Below are 19,888 nucleotides of genomic sequence, written 5' to 3'. Positions count from 1 at the left end.
AGATATCTTACAATCGGCCATTGCTGTCGAAATATGATCCTCAATGCTGTTCAACTTTGCTTCGGCGAGTATTCGAATCTTATCGTGTTTTAATGCTTTCTTTTGCAACCTACGAGAAATGAATTTTATCACTATTCCTGCCAGTCCCGAGACTCCGCCGGTTATTTCCATGCCGAGCACGATAGGCGCGGCGATTATAGTTGATAGTAAACCGACACCGGCTACACCGAGTCCCATGCCAGCCACTACAAGAGCGGTGTCAACTCGGTCCAGAGCATTCACGGCTCTGCGATACTTTTTATACAATCCAAGTCTCAACTCCCTATCCTTTTCTATTCGATGTTTTATGTCGCTTATTTGATGTAATCGAAATCCATCAACAGTTTCCATCTTTTCATCGAGCGCTGGATATAAACTCATAGTGTATATTACGAATATATAATAGTCTTTAATTGGTCTTGCTTAAATGTTTTGATAGAATACATCAACCTTATCAAATGTATATTATACGGTAAGAATATCTTAGTAAGAGAAATTCTGTCACTTTTAATAATTTGAACCCCCTCGAGGGTTGTAACGGGTGATGCACCGACATGAATAATACTGCAACGTTGACGCTCGTGTTTCTTGAGCCATTTAATCGATACACCTGGTAATATTTCGAAGGCATCTACCGCTGCATCTCCGAACAAGACTTCAATAATAAGCGTAGAAATATTAGGTATTGCACTCAAGTTAACTTTAATATCATCGAATTCTGTAACCAAATTTAAACTAACATTTTGGATTGCCGGACGACTATATAACATATGACCTGGTTTTTCAGGCAGGGGAGTGACTAACACACTTTTTCGTTTTGACGGGATATAGGCCGCGAGTACGATGCCACTATTTATTATCTTAGTTAAATTATGTCCCTTACCCATCATCGTATAAGGTGGGGTAATGGCGATATTCAGCAGCCACTTGATGTTTGCTTCGACCATAGTCCATTTATTCTCACTGTTGTAAATAATATTGTACGGAGTGGTTTTAAGGAGTCTACTAACGTCGACATCGCTTAAATCTTCTAGATTACCCGTGAATGTGACTTCTTTCCGCTTGTATACATTATCGTGTAAGTGTAAAGCGTAGAACTTACCATTGGTACAGGGTTTATCAAATCCTTCTGTGTCTCCGAGATCGGAAAGCGCAATTGTATTACAATGTCTTATCGTTCCAGGGCCTGATGCATCAACCATTATTTATAATATGGAGTGTTACACTTAAGTATCCTATATGTACAGGTTGGTGTTTTACATCTAATACAGAAATTTTGAGGTCTGAAATAATACCCCGCTTTAATTTTTTATATTGTAATAACGAGAAAGATTCCGTTCTACCACTATTGTATTTTTCATTTTTCACTGGAACACTTCTGAGCAGAGTTGAAGGACTTTCTCGTTGAATATTATCCGTCGTGCTTATTTGATCAAGATGGATGAACAACTCTTTATAGGGAACTAAATCTGGTAACTTTTTAATTGTGCCAACTAAGCGTGTAAATCCAAGTGTAGGTGATAGGTCAAATAAAGATATTCTTTCATTATGATTGAATTTCAGTGTCCCAGTCGCCTCATTTTGTGTGAAACTAGCTCCATAAGGCTTAAAAATTTCATCATTGAGTGAGCTTATGCTGTAATACCCATCAGGTATAGTAATGGATTTAGCAGTACCACGTGGTGAGGATATTATCATTATCTCATTATTTCTTTTTGCAGCATTTATATTGGTCCACCGTGGGTAATACGTTACATCGCAGAGAGCGACTTCGACTTGTCCATCCGAGTTATCGATAGTACGAAGCAGTTCAATAGACTGACCATTTGTTATTCCCAGGAGTGTAACATACATATCAAATATACAATGATACTTTATCATAACTTAAATATGGAATCAACCATTATTTATAATATGGAGTGTTACACTTAAGTATCCTATATGTACAGGTTGGTGTTTTACATCTAATACAGAAATTTTGAGGTCTGAAATAATACCCCGCTTCAATTTTTTATATTGTAATGTTGAAAAAGATTCCGTTCTACCGCTATTGTATTTTTCATCTTTCACTGGAACACTTCTGAGTAGAGTTGAAGGACTTTCTTGTTGAATATTATCCGTCGTGCTTATTTGATCAAGATGGATGCACAGCTCTTTATAGGGAACTAAATTGGGTAATTTAACCTCCTGATCTGGTAACTTGTATATTGTACCAACTAAGCGTGTAAATCCAAGTGTAGGTGATCGGTCCAATAAAACTATATTTGGGTCATCATGGTCGAATTTTACTGTCCCAGTCGCCTCATTTTGTGTGAGACTAATTCTATTAGGCTTAAAAATTTCATCATTGAGTGAGCATACGCTGTAATACCCATCAGGTATAGTAATGGATTTGATATTACCACGTGAGGTTACTAGATCTATCCTATTATTATCTTTCACAGCACTTATATTGGTCCACCGCGGGTAATACGTTACATCGCATAGAGCGACTTCGAGTTGTCTATCCGAGTTATCGATTGTATGAAGCAGTTCAATAGACTGACCATTTGTTATTCCCAGGAGTATAACATACATATTAAATATACAATGATACTATATCATAACTTAAATATCGAATCAACCATTATTTATAATATGGAGTGTTACACTTAAGTATCCTATATGTACAGGTTGGTGTTTTACATCTAATACAGAAATTTTGAGGTCTGAAATAATACCCCGCTTTAACTTTTTATATTGTAATAACGAGAAAGATTCCGTTCTACCGCTATTATATTTTTCATTTTCCACTGGAACACTTCTGAGCAGAGTTGAAGGACTTTCTAGTTGAATATTATCCGTTGTACTGATTTGATCAAGATGGATGCACAGCTCTTTATAGGGAACTAAATCGGGTAATGTATCTCCCTGTCGTGCTTCGTTGGTTCTCATAATTCCCGTATTAAGAATAAATCCAAGTGTAACTGGTAAGTTATCATAAAAATAAATTGTACCTTTTTCTCCAGTGTAGAATTTCACTGTCCCAGTCGCCTCATTTTGTGTGAGACTCATTCCATTAGGCTTAAAAATTTCATCATTGAGTGAGCATACGCTGTAATACCCATCAGGTATAGTAATGGGGTTAATTTCTTCTTTTATAAATATCTTATTATTATCTTTTGCAGCACTTATATTGGTCCATCGTGGGTAATACGTTACATCGCAGAGAGCGACTTCGACTTGTCCATCCGAGTTATCGATAGTACGAAGCAGTTGAATAGACTGACCATTTGTTATTCCCAGGAGTGTAACATACATATTAAATATACAATGATACTATATCATAACTTAAATATGAAATCGAGATACATTACTAATCAATCGATTATAGTAACTGTCTCTGGTGCTGAATTTTTAGTTAAATTCCCCGATATCTTTGAAAAGTACAGGGTCACGGCAACTAGCGATAAAATGGTGCACGATTGGTTTCACAATCCGATGCAATTTTGGCAGAATCAGTTAAACTTTGTTATATGGTGTGCCACAACGGGATGTGGCGTATCTCTTTACGCTCCAGGATTTGAACTGAATAAGTCTGTTATGTCATTTCACGTGTACTATCAGATTAGACGTATACTTAAAGAAATTAGTGCTCCATTACCGCAGGATCGAGCGTGGAATTCCACAAATAATAATTATGATAGGTCCGCGTATGAGCGTATTTGTCAGGAATTTAATGTTTCTACGAGTAAAGATTGGCGCATTAAAGGAGCAAACCATGGTCTAGGTGTTCCTTACACAGAGGAAAATAAATCCGTCAAAGAAGAAAGCGATTATGTATATAGAGAACTTCATAAACCTGGTCTTAATTTTTATAAGTTGCGGCAGGCCAGCAAACTTTACTCAAGAATGTATGATTATCGGTATAAAGTCGGTCATTGGTATCATGGCTGGGAACTTTATAGTAATGATTGGAGAGGGGATATTATGAGTTTTAAGAGTGGGTTACTTTATATTGTTAAAAAATTTATACAAATGAACGATACCGCAGACGCTTGGAATGAATTTCTTAATGATAAAACGGAAAACAATTTTACTAATCCAGGATTTGTAAGAGTTAATGAATCGATAAGAACTTATGTATGGGCAATTCTCGGAGCGCAATCTCAAACACGAACGTCCATTATCGGTTCTGGGACGGCGCTCGATGCACAAAAACAGTTTGTAGCAAACGTGGAGGACGCCATTAATTCGCCAGTTGACATACCATCGTCTATAAAGCGTTTTCAAGATGCATTACAGTACGCTCGATCCAAATGTGGACTACGTTTATGCACCGGGACTATACATGTCTCCGAGCAATATGGAACTTAAGATCGGTCAAGTGATAGGTTATAATAATCAAATTGTTATCGCTACCGATCAACAAAAACCAGGTATAAATTCAGATATGAACGTCGAATTAATAACTCAAACGATCACATGTGAAAAGGGAATAGTCAAGCCACAAACACCACATGTTTCACAGACATCTACTGATGCACAAGTGTCACCGCATATTGCGGCTAAAAATCAACAACATATCGATGAAAAAACAGCGCTTGTAGTGGGTGGAGTCTCGGTTGGTTTACTCATGATTTGGTGGTTAAATAGTCTTTAGCGAATACGTACAACAGCCCTGCAATTGCTACGATCAACCCCCACAAATTTTGACTAAGCCAAGTGGTGGTCTTAGCTAATAAATTCAATAGCCAGGAAACAACACTCCCTATTATACCGGGAAGTGCGTCCGCGGCTTTCTCAGCTAGCTTTCCCAGTGCTGAACCTAATGCTTTTAAATGCTTTTTTATCCACTCTTTTATACCGTTTTTATCGTTAGGCGGTGATCCTCCGCTACTACCTGTTAACGAGAGAGTCAAAGTCGATATAATAAATCCCAACGCGGTTAAAATACTGGCAATTGTTATTCCCTGTTCTCTGAACAATGTTTTAATTTTATCGGCCAGTGTAGTATCATCGTTGAGGACTTGATCGATAGTTTCTCGAATACGACTGATTTGCGAACGAAGTGCCTTTCTATTACTGGAAGCAGCCTCGATGCGGGCCAATCTTTCCTCTTCTAGGTTACGCAATCTTTCAGCAACGCGGCGTCTACTGAATTCATCGCCCGCCTGTTCGAGTTTTGTTTTCTCTTGAGCTATATGTTTGTCGATTTCGGATAGCTTGGCTGTATTATTGAGTTCTCCCCGCATAGTTTGCATTGCCTTGTCAAGACCTCGTAATTCCCTAATACTGAACTCTGAATGTGGTACACTGGCCGTGGAATTATCGTAATAGGTATCTAAGATTTCTCCGAGTCCGTTCGAGGCCACCATCGAGGAAGCTTCCAAATCATCTGTATTAACGAGTTCTTTCCTCATAGTCTGAAGAGCCTTAGTAGTCTTCGCGGGAAGTCGTCGTTATTCTACAAAACCTAATTTATCACGAACAAACTCGCGGCTATGTTTACCAGCTATAGTAGACAAGGCTAGGGGCTTACGAGTACTATAATGCATCAGATCAATGTGCGGAGAGTCACGCAGTCGCAATGTTCCTTTATTATCTAGCATAAACTTTGAATAGTCACGACCTATTGGAATAACATAATTTTTATCTTCTTTTAATGTATCGTAATAATCATCAACGGCTGATTGTAAAAGGGCATCATTTACGAATCATACGCTTCTGGTTCGCTTTCCTAATCTCGGCGCACACGATGTGTTAGTTCCGGGAACTGTCCGACTAGCATTTACGATTGTTTTGACTTCTGCCGACGTTAACAGGGAGCCCGTTCAGAACTTAGGTCGTGCTATCGTCAAGAAAATCGTCATTAAAATTAGCGGTAATGAGGTTTTGAGTATCGACGATAGCGATGTATACTATTGTTACATGGATCTCTGGAGAACGGATAAAGAGCGGGAAAACTTACAGTACCAAGGAATTTGTAATAAGAACACATTGAGACTGCGCGTAGGTGCTTCTAATGGTGTTGATACCAACGAAAAAGATAACGCCGTTGCCGACGCATTAGGTAACAGATTCTATATTCCCCTAGACTTTGAATTACTAGATTCCCACATGCCCTTTTATCAAGCATCCCTAGGAGATAGGTTAGAATTCGAACTCACTTTTAACGACTACAGCAGAGTAATCAGAGCTGCTGAAGATGCTAGCTATTCCATTGACAATATCTCGCTCGAGTACGATATGATAACGGATCCCGAATTAGCCAGACAAATTCGTAACCAGTATTCGGGAAGTTTAGCCATTTTGTACGATCGCGTGCTGCGACATCGAAAGATCACGAGGGACAAAAAAGATACGATGTGGAATATCAATCTAAACGTCCCGACGAGGTCGTTGAAGGGTATTTTAATGTTGTTCGAGGACCCCTCCAATGCGTTTAAAAGAAATACCGAGAAGTTCTACAATCCCAAGATTACGAAAGTAGAATTGACTATTGAGGGCGTTCCTAATCAACTATATAGCCAAGGAATGCTAGCGTATCACCAGTGGGATGAGATTAAAAAACTTCCTTCTATAAAACGTTCTTCAGAAGTTAACGCGGTCGTGAAAGATCTGTCTCTCGGGAGTGTATCGATGGGTGAATACCTAACCACGAAGTACGCGCTATGGCTCGACATGCGAACAACAGACGATGACCAATTACACGGCAGTGGGAGGAGAATAGAAAATGCTAGCGAGGGTGTTACCATACAGATAACAAAGCTTCAGGAATCGGCTGGTAAATTAAACATATAATTGTACGTGATTATGGATGCGCAACTTAATATACAGAATGGGAGATTCGTGCAAGCAATCTATTGATAATCTTTTACCTAAAGATCCGCACTGCGCTATCATATGCGGGCAAACGGGCTGCGGAAAAACAGCCTTTATTCTAGATATTTTAGAAAGTCATTATCGGGACGTTTTCGATCATATTATTATTCTGTGCCCGACTATAAGCGTTAATAAAACATACTTATCGAGAGATTGGGTAATGAATGACGACGGGGTACACAGAGTCGATCCGGGCGATTGTTTACAAGACTGTCTCCGAGTATGTCACGAAAAATACAAAGGAGAATCAACCCTTTTTGTAATAGACGACTGCAGCGCGAGTAAAGAATTAACAAAAAAGAAGGATATGCTTTCGTATTTAGCATTCTCCGGACGTCATACTCAACATAGCGTTTGGGTACTTACTCAAAAATACAACTCTGTCCTGAAAGATCTCAGAGAGCAGACCAAATGGGTAGCGCTGTTTCATTGCAAAGACCGAGATTCATTCGAGGAATGTTTACGCGAAAATGACGTCATTTATACCAAGGGTGAACGTGACAAAGTCAGAAAAGTGTTAGCGGCAATGAAGCACTGTAAACTCGTATTAAAAACCGATCAACCAGCTGCTTATGCAATTGCTTAGCAAAATGTAGCAAAATTATAGCAAAAATATAGCAAAATTGTAGCAAATTGAACATTAGCGGTTAATATTACATAAAATGTGGTTCGAAATCATCATTCTTTCGCAACAGTTCATTATTACGGGATGTATTGGATATGTCATATTATATTATGTTAGACTTAAATATCTCCTTAGGTATTACATTATGGAATGCGACGAACTCATCGAACAAATGCTCAAAGAATCTGATGCAGATCAACATACACATCAAAATGTAGATAAATCTTTAGATAAACATAGAGAAAGACTCGCGGCTTTGGTAGCCGGTGGAAAATGTTCCCAATATTTGGGAGAAAATTATACCATCGAAAAAACTGATAACATGACCGACGAAGAGATTAAAAAACTGTACGCGCGTTACGAGTCTAGACTGGGAGCTACCATGACTAAAACTATAGGGTCGTCTATATTACAACTATACACAGTCGTAGCTAGTATGTTTCTCCCCATCCCGGCAGAACATCGCATGTATTTATGCGAATCTCTAGAGAAAGACCCATTCATCAAACACGCTATAAGCTCAATGAGCTGTGAGTTTTATCATAGATTCGGAATGTTTTTAGCTCCGTTCACCACAGCTTTAATAACGGCTAGGTATTGTCAATTTAAACATACGTGCCCACTTAATAATAATGGAGACACAACAGGTGACACCACAACAGATTGCGGAAACGCAACAACAGATTGCGGAAACGGAACAACAGATTGCGGAAACGGAACCACAAGTGAATGAGAAAATACTAAAATCCAGAGTTACTAAGAACCCCCCAAAAATAGCTGCAGGAAGAAAGGGAGGGCTGGCGCGAAAAGCAAAATTAATAAATAATTCAAATCCGATTAAAACATGGGCACTAGTAGGAGTTGCTGGTATAGCGGCTGTATGTTTCTTTTATAAGACCGGAGAAGAGAAAACGTCACCCCCGCCGCAACAACAAGTTCAATTAGAGGTTAGTCCTCATATAATGCTATAAGAAGCATGACTACTCCAGTTACAGACGGTAAAATGTTGGTAAACGCGACGTATCATTCAGCGGTGGTCACCGGCTTGGCCATTGGCTATGCCCGTATGGCTAAAATGATTACTAAAGCCACACCTCCCAAGCTTGATTTTAATGGATTTGATATAGGTATGATGGTTCTGGATATTGGATTAGCAATGGCAACGAAGGATATGCTCATCAAACAAGGACTTATCCCGGAAGACATAATGAAGTAATTAAACATTTGAATATTTTATATTCATATACTATGGCATCAATTGCGATGATGGTCGGTGGAGCTGTTGTTAATGCTCTAGCTTTTTCTGGGAGTAATTATTTATTTTCCAGTATGAGGGAATCAAATGCTAAAGAAGTTGAAGAGGAGCGTAAACGACATAATAAAGCATTAGAACAATACCAAGCAGCTCAGTTACAATATACGCATTAGAGAATGAAGAGATTAGACTTTATTCATGAACAACTGGTTAAGGAAGGACATTCAATTCAAATGTTTAAGGATGTCGAATCCGCCATGCATGATTACCAACAATGAGTCAGTTTTATACACCGTCAGAGGCTCAGAAAGACCGAGAGGTCACATTTGTGATTATGGGGTTATCTGCTCTATTGATTTTCAGCTATACACTAGTGTAGATGTGATTTGCATTTAGACAAATGATATGATAGATGTATATACCATGAATAACTGCAAGTTTACACTCATGGGGAAGACGACTCTATGTAATAGACGCTGTGTTGAAATTTACTGGGGTATACACAATTATTACATCAAGCGTGCACACATAAACTATACGTGTTCTGAATGCGGGATAGGGGTCAAAGGTCGTTATTGTTTATGTAAGAAACACGGTGCTGATAGGGTCAGGAATCAGATTATTTATGCTAGGAAGAGAGATTACATCAATGAGAGGAATAGGTTGGGGAGAATACGTATTTAGATATATGAAAACAACCAATTAGACATTTGTTTCATTTTGCATATACCATTCAACCACTATGGTTTTTGTCAGAGAGTTGAAGGCTATGGCAAAGCAACGTGGTCTACGTGGATATTCTCGTATGAGGAAAGCTGAATTGATTACCTTACTCGGTTTAGAATACAACAGACCCCTGACTGTTAGAGAACTCAAAGTTCGAGCGAGAAACAGTGGGCTGAGAGGTTATTCTCGAATGAGAAGAGCTGAATTGATCGCCTTACTAGATAATAATAATGATGATAATGATGATGATAATGATAATGTTAATCAACAACAACAAGAATTAATATTTGTACCCACATCCGCCGGCGTTGGTAAATATCTAAGAGGTTGGAAGATGGATATTAATTCCAACATGGATGTTAACGATATTAAGCCCATCATATCGAGTAAAATTAACGAGGAATTAGATGATTTACAAAGTATAAAATACCAGCTGACGATTAAAATGACATTGAGTAAAAGTAACGCAGACGATAGCGTCGAATATACCGAACCATATTTCCGTAGCAATCAAGAAGTTATAACCGAATCCGATACTATAGACGCATCATTAGATACATCAATTCAGAGGATACAGGAAACTTTAGAACGCTGGACTAATAGAGGTTCGGGTTGGGGTGTGGATAAAATCGATAGTTTATATTTAGATATAGCAAATTACATGCCTTTCAAAGGTGGATCTTATATAGATTTACCCCCGTATTATAAAAAGAAAAAAGCCATAATTAACGTAAAAAATAAATCCGATGATTGTTTAAGAATGATGATAAGATCTGCATTGTTCCCCGTAGACAAAAATCCGGATAGACCTTCTAGCTATCCCCAAAACGATGGACTCAACTTCGATGGTATAGACGAACCCACACCAATATTACAAATTGATAAGGTGGAAAAGCAAAATAATTTAGCTATAAATGTTTTCGGACATTCTAAAGGAATTGTTGTACACAGGATAAGCTCCGCTCCGGAACATATTCCCAGAATCAATTCATTTCTGATCGAAAAAGATGGAAAATATCATTATACGTGGATAAAGAGTTTAAACAGGCTATTATACGATCAAACAAAACATGCTAGAAAGAAATATTTCTGCGAAAGATGCCTGCATGGGTACAGCAGACAAGATCTATTAGAAGCGCATAAAGAAGACTGTAGAGGTGTTGGACAGACCGCTATCAGGATCGATATGCCTAAAGAGGGAAAAAATATATTAAAATTTGAACATTATTGTAATCAGATGCCAGTACCGTACGTAATTTACGCCGACTTCGAAGCGCTTATCAAACCCATAGAAAATACCGAACGCAATAATGATAGTAGTTTTACGTACAAAACTCAAGAACATATTCCTTGTGGGTTTGGATATATAGTTGTAAGGTATGATGGGAAAACAAACACTCCCGTGATTTACAGAGGTCCCGATGCAGCGGGAAAGTTCCTAGAATATATACAAAACGAAGAGAGAATAATCAGGGAAAAATTATCATGTAAGAAACCCATGCGTATGACGATAGATGATTGGAGGGCCCACAAGAAGTCAACGAGTTGTCACGTTTGTAATAAACCCCTGGATGGGGATTCGGTAAGAGATCATTGTCACGTCACGGGTAATTATCGCGGAGCCACTCATAACGAGTGTAACTTGAAACTAAAAATGAATGCTCAAACAATACCCATCCCCGTTGTGTTTCATAACCTTAGAGGATACGATTCACATCTCATTATGCAAGCTATCTCAAAGACCGAAGGCGGTTTAACGTGCATTCCTAACAATATGGAAAAATACATTTCGTTCTCGTTGACTAAACCAATACATTATAGGGACAAGGATGGGAAATCTAGAATAAAGCAAAGTAATGGGCTTAGATTCATAGACTCCGTACAGTTTCTGTTATCTTCCCTGGACAATTTAGCTAAAGCGAACAATCCCGATGACTTCGCTATAACAAATCAATATACCGATAAGATAACTCGTCATTTGCTGCTGAGAAAAGGTGTATATCCTTACGAATATATGGATGATTGGTCTAGATTCGAAGAAACTGAATTACCACCCCTCGAATCATTCTATAGTAACTTAACAGAATCTAGAATAACTGATGCCGATTATGAACACGCTCTGACGGTCTTGGATAAATTAGGTTGTAAGAATTTAGGCGATTATCACGATCTGTACTTAAAAACCGATGTACTGTTACTCGCCGATATATTCGAGATATTTAGAAAGACGTGTTTAAAACAATACGGCTTGGACCCGGCATGGTACTATTCTAGTCCCGGACTATCGTGGGATGCATTGTTGAAGAAGACCGGTGTAGAACTAAAACTACTCACAGATTACGATATGCACGTGTTTATTGAGAAAGGATTAAGAGGGGGTATATCGATGGCTGCGAAAAGGTATTCCAAGGCTAATAATAAATTAGTGGAAGGATACGATCCGAGTAAACCCGACACGCACATATCATATCTCGACGCTAACAATTTGTAAGGATGGGCTATGAGTCAACCTTTACCCACGGGTGGTTTTGAATGGGTCAATGTGAATGATATCAATAATAATGATGAGAATAAAGGGTACATACTAGAAGTTGACCTAGAATATCCGAGTTCCTTACATAAAGATCATAACAGTTATCCGCTAGCTCCCGAAAGATTAATGGTTAAGAAAGACTGGATGTCGGAATATCAACGTTCATTGATGGGTAATAGTAGGTTAGCTAACGTAGAAAAACTCGTACCAAATTTGATGGATAAGACAAAATATATAGTTCACTACAGAAATCTCCAGTTATATCTATCGTTAGGTATGAAACTTAAGAAAATACACAGAGTTCTAAAGTTTGATCAAAGCCCTTGGATGGAACCCTATATAAGGTTGAACACAGATTTAAGAAAGATAGCTACCAGCGATTTCGAAAAGAATCTGTATAAGCTCATGAATAACTCGGTATTCGGTAAAACTATGGAGAATCTAAGGAAGCGTGTTGATGTTAAATTAGTCAGATCTAATGAGGAAGAAAGACTCAGGAAACTTATAGCCAGTCCGGCTTTTAACAGAAGCAAGATATTCGATAACGACTTAGCCGCGTTGCATATGCAGAAGAGTAATATAAAATTCAACAGACCGGTGTACGTCAGTATGAGTATTCTCGACTTGTCAAAACACTTAATGTATGACTTTTATTACAACGAACTTAAGAAGCAATACGGCAATAGATGCGAGGTGCTATATACCGACACAGATTCTTTGTTGATGGAAATACAAACCGAGGATGTGTATAAAGATATGGCAGAAAAAATAGATATGTATGACACGAGCGATTACCCAAAAGATAATCCACTGCACAGCGTTGTAAATAAAAAGGTATTAGGTAAGATGAAGGATGAATGTGCTGGGACTCCTATAGCGGAGTATGTAGGATTAAGACCTAAGATGTATTCTATAAAGAAGTCCGATAATGGGGAGATAAGAAAAGCCAAGGGTGTTAAAATGTATGTTGTAAAAAAGCATATCAAACACGAACAGTATAAAGAATCATTATTCAACGGTAGAACGTTCAAACACGAGATGAACTCTTTAAGAAGTTACAATCATAGGATATATGGATTAAGAATGAACAAGACATCATTATCCCCCTTAGATACAAAGAGATGGATTGATAATGATGGTGTAACTACCTATGCTTATGGTTATGGTGGTAATACCGTACCGTCGGGAACTATGAACAACTCTTCTCGTACAAATGCCCCACCCGGTCCATCTTGAAGATAATAAAGAATAGGCTCTCCTTCTTTCGTAACCAATCGACTAATGTTATACGTCTTAAGGGACCATATGGGATCGGTTGCGCGACGTAGGCCTCCTTCGAGTTCACCGGGCTGGTATAAATATCTTACCCTTACTCTATCCGGAAGTTTTCGTTCTTTGCCTCTCCTCGGTGCTGAAGATTCGGAAGTCACCGATTTCATTTTAATCGCATCGGATGGTTTCTTCCCGATTAATCTCGTCACTTCATTATTCAGCGCTGATACAACGGCTGATAATCGTGTCACCCATTCGGTTGATCTCAATCGCTCGGATTTCATTTCGATCCCATACTGATAGCCAAACAAACGTTCCGCTAATGTCCTGTTAAATCTTTCGACGATAGCTTGACTGCGGTGGGCCTCTCTTTCACCACGGACGATTTTGACGTCGTGCTTTGTTAACAGTTTAGTTACCGATCCCATAAACTCGCGACCGGGATCTACTTGAAATAGCTTAGGCCATTTTAGTGGTCCGCGTTTATATATGCGGCTCAGTGCATTAGCTACTTCTGTTGATTCTTTCGATGTTAATGGCTCAACCTCTTTGTATCGACTAGCCACATCCACTACTGTTAAAGCGTATTTATACGTTTTGAGTTTTACCTTATCGTGGGGAAGAAACAAGAGGTCAGCCTGATGAACTTCATTCGTTGTAGAAATATCAAACTTCTTCCTCGGTATATAACGCGGTGCCGGTAAATATATTTGCCACAACGCTTGTTTCTTTAACCAATCCTTGGCCACATCTTTAGATACCTTAGCCGCGGTGGCTAATTTTTTTATTGCTCCTACACCTTTCCAATATCCTCGTGGGCTATAGTAAATTTGATTCATTATTAATTAATATTGATGTTTCGTTTAATACAAATCATGACTATCGTTGAATCGCATAGTCATTTACACATAAAAAATGCTACCTGTAGTAGCAGTATAGATATATGAATCCAGCTCCAGTGGAAGTGAGCCAGAACCATCATTACCTATACTACTTAATGTGACAATTGGCCATGTTAATTTTGACTGTGGCTGATTAACGAACGTCTGTTGGTTAAAATTAAATTGATAACTGTTATATTTTTTAATTAGGCAGTTGTGTGTTTGCATGACATGCAAAAACAGAGACAGACCCATTCCTAATTTTTCCTGAATGCCCCAAACCATTCCCAACTGAACCTTTCATTCTGAACCATTTTCACTTCATCAAATCAGGTGGTCATGGTGACAGTTAACCTCATCAATATCCATGAATATTCATCTTTGATCCCTATAAAGCAAAACAACTGTTGAACAGAAAGTCCAATTCCATTAAATACCTAATATCTTGGTCATTTCCCTTTCAATGACGGTGAACATATATATTGCAGACATAAATTGCGTTAAAAATATCATATACTGAATGTATGAACTATTTACAAAGCAGAGTGACAGACCTTCAAATTGACATTTGACAAAGCCATGACAAGTCAAAAGATTTATTTATTCATAGTTCACTTTCACTGATTGAAAAATACTTTGACTTGACATGAATAAAAGGAGGGTCACACGGGTTGCTGTAATGTTACAGAGGCTCAGTTGCCAATTTTAAACTTTTGGAAAATTAAACAACTTCAGACATGTTAGCTGAATGAATTTGTGATTGACAGCATGATTTGATCAGTAACACCAGTGCTTGACAAAATATGATCAATTTGCTGCTGGTCTTCAGTGATTCGTGAATACGAATTACAAGACAGGATACTTTTTACAGTTTCATGTATCCCCGCATCACATGTTTTCGAGCCTCATCTCTTTTTGTAACCTAAACATACGTGACCACACACTTAAGTTATGTCATGAATTAAGTACACTACATTTCAAAAGTCACTTCTGTATCGTGAAACTATTTCGCGATACGTTCGTGATAGTGCCATGAAAGTATCGCGAAAGTGACTTGAAAGTGGCGCAATATTACCGCGAAAGTGGCTAGAAAATGCCATGAAAGTTGCGAGGTAATGGCGCAAAATTTCGCGTAAGTGGCACAAAAGTGCCGTGATAGTGCCGTGAAAGTGCCGCAATAGTGCCGCAAAAGTGGCGCCATATTGGTACACTGCATGTACCCATCAGAAATGCTGTCATGCGTTACTTCCCCATGTATATCGGATGTATGTCAATCTAACCTGAAGCTATATTAAGCCTGTTCCTCTTGTTATATTTAGAGAGATGTAGGTGCTAGGTCCATAACAGTACAAAGCTTTACATGGATATGTTCTTAAAAACTGTATTTTTTTCCGCAAGGATGCATCACCTATTCTATATTAATCAATAAGAAATTCATTGACAAATGTTTATGTTCGCATTTGTATCAGTTTCTCAACAGTCTTCGGAATGGGGAGTAGCGTATGAGAACGCAATTCCCAGTGGTGCCTGTATACACTGATTGTGTTTTCTTAGATTCACCCCGATTTTGGTCCTCGGTTCATCTGATTGATACACACAAAGGACTTGCGTTCGTCTGTAAATGCCTGAAATGCTGAGTATTAAGAGTGGCCATCACAGCCTCTGTTACATTTAGCATTCAGGGTTAAATATATGAAAATACATTTTGGCTTGATGTGCTTAAGAAGCTTATGATTCTGTTATTGGGGTCTTAGACTGAAAACGGAATAACTTTCCTTAAAACGAAGTAGAAACCAGATACATGGATCATACATACATGTAAGGAAGAGAATTAATGGATGGCAACTTTATTATGAGGAACACAATGTTTCAGAGTAATATTTACTCCTTCATCAGCAGCGTTAACCAGTGGCATTTACGACGTCTTTACATTTATGAACACATTTAATACTCATGGTCATTAGGACAGAAGCACAACAGATATTCCCTATGTGGAATAGAGCTATCTAGAGCTGGCTAGAGTTGCTTTTGTATGCGTTTCTAGATTATATTATTTTTTTTCATAGAATAAATATATTCCACAGTCATGGTGCAGGACTAGCGCCTGCACTTATGAAGTAAGTGAATGTTAAGAAGACGAGATCACATGTACTTGCATCATGCATCGGAGAAAACAATGTAGGTATGGTTTGACACTTTGGAGATAACATACTGTGTTTTCAATGTAGAGCTAGGTTACATGTCGATTTAACCGCGCTAAATTGAATTTGGAAACGAGCGCGCAGCGTGAGGTTTCAAATGTTAAATTTGGCGCGGTTAAATCGACAGGTAACCTAGCTCTACATTGAAAACACAGTATGATTATCTCCATTCTATCATGACTAAATAAAACGCGAACTCTTTGGTGTAAGCAAATATACTGAGTGAAGCTGCATGGGTTGAGTCCAGTGTTTTGAGTGGGTTATCGATCTGATTTACAGAATCTCCGCACAAAATATGATGCTGTATATACTCAAGCAGTTTGTTTACACCATAATACTTCACTCGAACATATGACTGGCATTGAAAGTGCAGCAACTTGGTTACCTAATATGAGATGGGCATCCCTAAAGAAAACAAAGCAAGCTTTGTAAGACTTTCGCTCTACATCACAGGTCACCATTATAATATCATGTCGTAGGTACATAAAAAGGTTGGTTCCACATCTTATTAGAACTGTAGATTAGGTACATAAAAAGGTTGGTTCCACATCTTATTAGAACTGTAGATTAGGTACATAAAGAAGTTGGTTCCACATCTTATTAGAAATGTAGATTCGGTACATAGAGAGGTTGGTTCCACATCTTATTAGAACTGTAGATTAGGTACATAAAAAGGTTGGTTCCACATCTTATTAGAACTGTGGATTAGGTACATAAAGAGGTTGGTTCCACATCTTATTAGAACTGTAGATTAGGTACATAAAAAGGTTGGTTCCACATCTTATTAGAACTGTAGATTAGGTACATAAAGCAGTTGGTTCCACATCTTATTAGAACTGTAGATTAGGTACATAAAGAGGTTGGTTCCACATCTTATTAGAACTGTAGATTAGGTACATAAAGAGGTTGGTTCAACATCTTATTAGAACTGTAGATTAGGTACATAAAAAGGTTGGTTCCACATCTTATTAGAACTGTAGATTAGGTACATAAAGCAGTTGGTTACACATCTTATTAGAACTGTAGATTAGGTACATAAAGCAGTTGGTTCCACACCTTATTAGAACTGTAGATTAGGTACATAAAGCAGTTGGTTCCACATCTTATTAGAACTGTAGATTAAGTACATAAAGCAGTTGGTTCCACACCTTATTAGAACTGTGGATTAGATACATAAAGAGGTTGGTTCCACACCTTATTAGAACTGTAGATTCGGTACACAGAGCGGTTGGTTCCACACCTTATTAGAACTGTAGATTCGGTAAACAGAGCGGTTGGTTCCACACCTTATTAGAACTGTAGATTAGGTACATAAAGAGGTTGGTTCCACACCTTATTAGAACTGTGGATTAGATACATAAAGAGGTTGGTTTCACACCTTATTAGAACTGTAGATTCAGTACACAGAGCGGTTGTTCCACACCTTATTAGAACTGTAGATTCGGTACACAGAGTGGTTGGTTCCACACCTTATTAGAACTGTAGATTCGGTACACAGAGCGGTTGGTTCCACACCTTATTAGAACTGTAGATTCGGTACACAGAGCGGTTGTTCCACACCTTATTAGAACTGTAGATTAGGGACATAGAGCGGTTGGTTCCACACCTTATTAGAACTGTAGATTAGGTACATAAAGAGGTTGGTTCCACACCTTATTAGAACTGTGGATTAGATACATAAAGAGGTTGGTTCCACATCTTATTAGAACTGTAGATTCGGTACACAGAGCGGTTGGTTCCACATCTTATTAGAACTGTAGATTCAGTACACAGAGCGGTTGGTTCCACATCTTATTAGAACTGTAGATTCGGTACATAGAGCGGTTGGTTCCACACCTTATTAGAACTGTAGATTCGGTACACAGAGCGGTTGTTCCACACCTTATTAGAACTGTAGATAAGGGACATAGAGCGGTTGGTTCCACATCTTATTAGAACTGTAGATTCGGTACACAGAGCGGTTGGTTCCACACCTTATTAGAACTGTAGATTCGGTACACAGAGCGGTTGGTTCCACACCTTATTAGAACTGTAGATTCGGTACACAGAGCGGTTGGTTCCACATCTTATTAGAACTGTACATTAGGTACACAGAGCGGTTGGTTCCACACCTTATTAGAACTGTAGATTTGGTACACAGAGCGGTTGTTCCACACCTTATTAGAACTGTAGATTAGGGACATAGAGCGGTTGGTTCCACATCTTATTAGAACTGTAGATTCGGCACACAGAGCGGTTGGTTCCACACCTTATTAGAACTGTAGATTCGGTACACAGAGCGGTTGGTTCCACACCTTAATAGAACTGTAGATTAGATACATAAAGAGGTTGGTTCCACACCTTATTAGAACTGTAGATTCGGTACACAGAGCGGTTGTTCCACACCTTATTAGAACTGTAGATTCGGTACACAGAGCGGTTGGTTTCACACCTTATTAGAACTGTAGATTCGGTACACAGAGCGGTTGTTCCGCATCTTATTAGAACTGTAGATTAGATACATAAAGAGGTTGGTTCCACACCTTATTAGAACTGTGGATTAGATACATAAAGAGGTTGGTTCCACACCTTATTAGAACTGTTGATCCGGTACGTAAAGAGGTTGGTTCCACATCTTATTAGAACAGTAGATTCGGTACATAGAGCGGTTGGTTCCACATCTTATTAGAACTGTAGATTCGGTACACAGAGCGGTTGGTTCCACACCTTATTAGAACTGTAGATTAGGTACATAAAGAGGTTGGTTCCACACCTTATTAGAACTGTGGATTAGATACATAAAGAGGTTGGTTCCACACCTTATTAGAACTGTAGATTCGGTACACAGAGCGGTTGTTCCACACCTTATTAGAACTGTAGATTCGGTACATAGAGCGGTTGGTTCCACACCTTATTAGAACTGTAGATTCGGTACACAGAGCGGTTGTTCCACACCTTATTAGAACTGTAGATTCGGTACACAGAGCGGTTGGTTCCACACCTTAATAGAACTGTAGATTCGGTACACAGAGCGGTTGGTTCCACACCTTATTAGAACTGTAGATTAGGTACATAAAGAGGTTGGTTCCACACCTTATTAGAACTGTAGATTCGGTACACAGAGCGGTTGGTTCCACACCTTATTAGAACTGTAGATTCGGTACACAGAGCGGTTGGTTCCACACCTTATTAGAACTGTAGATTAGGTACATAAAGAGGTTGGTTCCACACCTTATTAGAACTGTGGATTAGATACATAAAGAGGTTGGTTCCACACCTTATTAGAACTGTAGATTCGGTACACAGAGCGGTTGTTCCACACCTTATTAGAACTGTAGATTCGGTACACAGAGTGGTTGGTTCCACACCTTATTAGAACTGTAGATTCGGTACACAGAGCGGTTGGTTCCACACCTTATTAGAACTGTAGATTCGGTACACAGAGCGGTTGTTCCACACCTTATTAGAACTGTAGATTCAGTACACAGAGCGGTTGGTTCCACATCTTATTAG

General features: G+C 38.7%; 1 protein-coding gene across 1 annotated transcript in view; it reads right to left on the bottom strand.

Moving 5' to 3' along the window:
• LOC139447195 (uncharacterized) overlaps positions 1-19,888 on the bottom strand; it is a 467,168-nt gene that overhangs the window by 327,750 nt on the left and 119,530 nt on the right. The gene's annotated exons all lie outside the window — the stretch shown is intronic.

Source organism: Haliotis cracherodii, unplaced genomic scaffold (genome assembly GCF_022045235.1).
Source record: "Haliotis cracherodii isolate W230 unplaced genomic scaffold, xgHalCrac1.p SCAF_7, whole genome shotgun sequence".
Taxonomy (NCBI): Eukaryota; Metazoa; Mollusca; class Gastropoda; order Lepetellida; family Haliotidae; genus Haliotis; species Haliotis cracherodii.
The sequence above is the reverse complement of the archived record's forward strand: the minus strand, read 5'-3'. Positions and strand labels throughout refer to the sequence as shown.